We start from the raw sequence: 6,000 nt of genomic DNA, 5'->3' as shown, positions 1-6,000 counted from the left end.
TCTGTGTTTGCTAGGCCCCGGCATAGTCTCACAAGAGACAGCTATATCTGGGTCCTTTCAGCAAAATCTTGCTAGTGACATATGCTCCACTATGTTCATAGCAGCCTTATTTATAATAGCCAGCAGCTGGAAAGAACCCAGATGCCCCTCAACAGAGGAATGGATACAGAAAATGTGGTACATTTATACAATGGAGTACTACTCAGCTATTAAAAAGAATGAATTTATGTAATTCCTAGGCAAATGGATGAACCTGGAGGGCATCATCCTGAGTGAGGTAACCCAGTCACAAAAGAAGTCACATGATATGTCCTCACCGATAAGTGGATATTAGCCCAGAAACTTAGGATACCCAAGATATAAGATACAATTTGCTAAAAGCATGAAATTCATGAAGAACAAAGACCAAAGTGTGGACACTTTGCCCCTTCTTAGAAATGGGAACAAAACACCCATGGAAGGAGTTACAGAGACAAAGTTTGGAGCTTTGACGAAAGGATGATCATCTTGAGGTGTTCCTGTATTTGGTTAGTGAGAATTTTATTGTGTATTTTTGCATCGATATTCATAATGGAAATTGGTTTGAAGTTCTTTTTCTTTGTTGGGTCTTTGTGTGGTTTAGGTATCAGAGTAATTGTGGCTTCATACAATGAACTGGGTAGAGTACCTTCTGTTTCTATTTTGTGGAAAAGTTTGAGGAGAATTGGAATTAGGTCTTCTTTGAAGATCTGATAGAACTCTGCACTAAACCCATCTGTTCCTGGGCTTTTTTTGGTGGGGAGACTATTGACAGCTTCTGTGTCTTTAGGGAATATAGGACTGCTTAGATCATTAATCTGATCCTCATTTAACTTTGGTACCTGGTATCTGTCTAGAAAATTGTCCATTTCATTCAGATTTTCCAGTTCTGTTGAATATAAGCTATTTTAGTAGGATTTGATGATGTTTTAGATTTCCACAGATTTCTGTTGTTATGTCTCCCTTTTCATTTCTGATTTTCTTAATAAGTATACTGTCCCTGTGCCCTCTGGTTAGTCTCGCTAAGGATTTATCTATCTTGTTGATTTTCTCAGAACCAGCTCCTGGTTTGGTTGATACTTTGTGTATTTCTTTTTGTTTCTACCAGGTTGATTTCAGCCCTGAGTTTGATTATTTCCTGCTGTCTACTCCTCTTGGGTGAATTTGCTTTTAGGTGTGCTGTCAAGATGCTCATGTATGCTCTCTCCAGTTTCTTTTTTGGAGGCACTCAGAGCTATGAGTTTTCCTCGTAGAACTGCTTTGTGTCCCTTAAGTTTGGGAATGTTTTGGCTTCATTTTTAGTAAACTCTAAAAAGTCTTTGATTTCTTTCTTTGTTTCTTCCTTGACCAAGTTATCATTGAGCAGAGTGTTGTTCTGTTTCCACATGTATGTGGGATTTCTATTATTTATGTTGATATTGAAGACCAGCCTTAGTCCGTGGTGATCTGATAGGAGGCATGTGATAATTTCAATGTTTTTTATCTGTTGAGGCCTGTTTTGTGAACAATTATATGGTCCATTTTGGAGAAGGTACCATGAGGTGCTGAGAAAAAGGTATATCCTTTTGTTTTAGGATAAATTGATCTATAGATATCTGTTAAATCCATTTGATTCATAACTTAGGTTAGTTTCACTCTGTCCCTGTTTAGTTTCTGTTTCCAGGATCTGCCCATTGATCAGAACGGAATGTTGAAGTCTACCACTATTGTTGTGCAAGGTGCAATGTGTTCTTTGAGGTTCACTAAAGTTTCTTTAATGAATGTGAATGCCTTTACATTTGGAATATAGATGCTCAGAATTGAGAGTTCATCTTGGAAGATTTTACCTTTTGAGTATGAAGTGCCCCTCCTTGTATTTTTTGATAACTTTGTGTGGAAAGTCAATTTTATTCATTATTAGAATGGCTATTCCAGCTTGTTTGTTGGGACTATTTGCTTGGAAAATTGTTTTCCAGTCTTTTACTCTGAAGTAGTGTCTGTCTTTTTCCCTGAGATATGTTTCCTGTATGTAGCAAAATGTTGGGTCCTCTTTGTGTAGCCAGTCTGTTAATTTATGTCTTTTATTGGGAAATTAAGTTCATTGACATTAAGAGATATTAAGTAAAAGTAATTGTTGCTTCCTGTTATTTTTGTTATTAGAGTTGGTATTCTGTTCTTGTGGCTATCTTCTTTTAGGTTTGTTGAAGCATTACTTTCTCGCTTTTTCTAAGGAAAAGTTTCTCTCCTTCTCTTGGAGTTTTCCTTTTATTATCCTTTGTAAGACTGGGTTTGTGGAAAGATATTGTATAAATTTGTTTTTGTTTGGGATATCTTGTTTTCTCCATCTATGGTAATTGAGAGTTTTGCTAGGTATAGTAGTGTGGGCTGGCATTTGTGCTTTATTATGGTCTGTATGATGTCTGCCCAGGGTCTTCTGGCTTTCATAATGTCTGGTGAGAATTCTGGGGTAATTTTGATACGTCTGCCTTTCTGTGTTACTTGACCTTTTTCCCTTCTTGCTTTTAATATTCTTTTTTTGTTTAGTGCATGTGGCGTTTTGATTATTATGTGACTGGAGGAATTTCTTTTCTGACCCAAACTATTTGGAGTTCTATAGGCTTCTTGTATGTTCACGGGCATCTCTTTCTTTAGGTTAGTGAAGTTTTCTTCTATAATTTTGTTGAAGATATTTACTGGCCCTTTAAGTTGAAAATCTTCATTCCCATCTATCCCTATTATCCTTAGGTTTGGTCTTCTCATTGTGTCCTGGATTTCCTGGCCGTTATGAGTTAGGAACTTTTTGCATTTTGCATTTTCTTTGATTGTTGTATCCATGTTTTCTATAGAATCTTCTGCACCTGAAATTCTCTCTTCCACCTCTTGTATTCTGTTGGTGATACTCACATCTATGGCTCCTAATTTCTTTCCTAGGATTTCTATCTCCAGAGGTGTCTCCCTTTGGGTTTTCTTTATTGTTTCTACCTCAATTTTTAGATCTTGGATGGTTTTGTTCAATTCCTTCACCTGCTTGGTTGTGTATTCCTGTAATTCTTTATGAGATTTCTGTGTTTCCTCTTTAAGGACACACAAAGACACAGGGCACCATCGATTGACCAGCTGTCAATGACAGTGTGTTTCCCCTGACTAGACTTGACTGGGACTTTAATATGGCCGAAGGTAAGGGGCACCTGAATGTCTACCGCCAGTCTCTACTGGCAGGTCTCAAGCGGACCATATGACAACCCATCAATTTGACCAAGGTATGTGAAGTTAAGCAGGGACCAGACAAGTCACACACAATCTTTCTAGAGCAGTTGACGTAGGATTCCACCAATATATACCCTATGATACCAGAAGTGAGGAGCACAAAACTACTGTGACTATGGCTTTTATAGACCAGGCTAGTAAAGATATCAGGAAAAAGCTTCAGAGGCTAGAGGAGCTACAGATAAGTCATTGAGGGATTTAGTGTAGGTTGCTGAGAAAGTTCTACCATAACAGGGAGACAGAGGAGAAGGATCAGAGAAAGATAAAGGAGGAAAAGGAAAGGGAGGTGAAAACAAAGAAAGGCAACAGGAAAGGAATTTACAGAGAATCTTGGGAAAGCAGAGAAGAGAGACTTGAACCAAAGAGAGACAGAAAACCCCTTGAAAAGGACCAGTGCACATATTTCAATGAGAGGGGCCAGTGGGCCCAAGAGTTCCCTAACAAATGAAAGCTGAGGGTAGGAAATCCCAGGCCTTGGGAAAAGTGCCCCCAAATGGTGAAGGTGTTAGCCCTGGATAAAGACAGTGATTAGGGGAGACAGGGTTTGGACCCCTTCCCTAAACCCAGGGTAACTCTGAGAGTGGAGGTGAAACCCACTTAGTTCTTGGTGAACTCAGGATCTCAACACCTGGCCCTCTTCCAAGCTGATGGCTCCATTTCCAAAATAAAAATCTTGGGTCCAAGGAGCCACTGGCACCAAAATATGTTCATGGCCTACCCAAATAACAAAAGACCTAGGGATTGGCCTGGTATCCCATTCATTTATGGTGATCCCAGTCTGTCTCTACCCTCTGTTAGGGCAAGACTTACTCTCCAAGATGGGGGCCCAGATACACTTCCTTCCTGATGGGCAACAACTTACTGGACCAAAAGAAGAGCCCATGGGTAGAAGAAAGACCTCTCCTACTGACCCCTGCAAGGAGCCAAGGCTACCTGGTTTACAGTTGGAATCAGTTTTCTCCATGAAGATCAGAGATGAGTGGGTGTTGCCATAGCGGACAGTGCAAATGTCATCTGGGCTGAACCTATACCCACCCCCAGCATGTTGGCACAGAAAGTGGAGATAATTGTCCTCACCAAAGGCTTGGAACTTGGGGCTGGCAAGAAAAATAACATCTACATGGTTAGCAGGCCAAGCTCATGTTCATGGCGCTATATACCAAGAGAGAGGTCTGCTCACATTAGAGGGAAAATAAATTAAAAAACAAGCAGGAAATCTTGGATTTCTTGGATGCACTGATGAAGCTGGCAACTGTGAGTATTTTTCATTCCCAGGGCATCAGAAGAGAAGAGACTCAGTGGCCTGGGGCAATAACCAGGCAGATCAAGTGGCTTGAGAAGTTGCTATCCAGGAGCCTATCCCAGTTATGGGCTTGCAAGAGATGTCCGTGGAGAAATGGGATGGGACTAAGGGATGGCTTCACTTAGAATATACTGAAGAAGATGATTGCTAGCCACCCTACAACTACTACCTAGAGAAGGAAGGACAGTGGTGTACACACGAAGGAAAAAATTATACTTCCCAGAAAACAAAAGTAGAGGACTTACATGACCAAATGCATAGATGGACTCATTTAGTGGATAAGAAGCTCATCCAAGCAGTCAAGGGATTTAAGGTATATGTAATGTACCTTAGGTTTTTAGCCAGAGAAACAGTAGAGCAGTGTAAGGTATGTCAGCAAGTAAATGTTTATCCAGCCACGAGCAAACAGAGCAAAACTAGGGAAGAAAAGCCTGGAGTATTTTGGGAGGTCAATTTTACTGAAGTTAAGCTAGGAAAATATGGTTACAAATGCCTTCTAGTGTTTGTGGATACTTTCTCTGAATAGGTTAAGGATTTCTCCACTAAGCAGGAAACAGCTACTATGTTAGCCAAGAAGATATCAGAGGAAATTTTCCCAAGGCTCAGCGTGCCCAAGGTAATTGAATTGAACAAGGGTCTTGTTTTTGTCTGTAAGATAAGTCAGGAATTGGCAGAGACATTGGGGACTAATTGGAAGATCCATTATCTGTAGTGTCCCCAGAGATCAGGGCAGGTAGAGAAAATGAACATAATCCTAAAAGAGACCTTAATTAAATTGTACTTGAACACTAGCAGTGACTGAGCCATGTTCTTTCCCCTGGCCCTGTTCTGAGCCTGGAACATGCCCTACCATTTTAACCTGACCGCTTTTGAGATCCTGTTTGGTACCCAACCTCTCTTGGTGTCCACTGGAGGTATCCCAAATCACTGATAGGAGCCTCTTCAGTCAATATAACATGAGATTTGGCCCAAACTGTTTGCCTTAAATGTTCCTGGTATGCCAGGAACCCCTCACTGCTTCCAGACTGGTGACTGGGTCTATATAAGGAGGCATTGGGCACATTGGAACCCCAGTGGAAGAGATCCTTCCTGGTGACGTTAACCACTTCCACAGTCCTCAAGGTGGATGGTATTGCAGCCTGAATGCATGCTTCCCATATGAAACCGGCAGACACCCACTCTCTGGGGGTCCCCTGCTGGATGGTACAGACAACAGACAATCTGCTTAAGTTCAAGATCACTGACCTTGTTCATAACAGCCTGGTGGCACCTTTAGATTCTGTTTCCTTCTTCCATCCTATATGCCTGTCCACCAAACCTGTTACAGCTCTTACTGTCTCCCTTCTGTTGAGATTGGGAGTGGACAGGGCAGTCACTGAGACCTCCGCTTTGGTCTTACAAGGGAAAAATTGTGACAGTCTGAGGGCAGCCAT

Source organism: Mus caroli, chromosome 4 (assembly GCF_900094665.2).
Source record: "Mus caroli chromosome 4, CAROLI_EIJ_v1.1, whole genome shotgun sequence".
In the NCBI taxonomy this organism is placed as follows: Eukaryota; Metazoa; Chordata; class Mammalia; order Rodentia; family Muridae; genus Mus; species Mus caroli.
The sequence above is the reverse complement of the archived record's forward strand: the minus strand, read 5'-3'. Positions refer to the sequence as shown.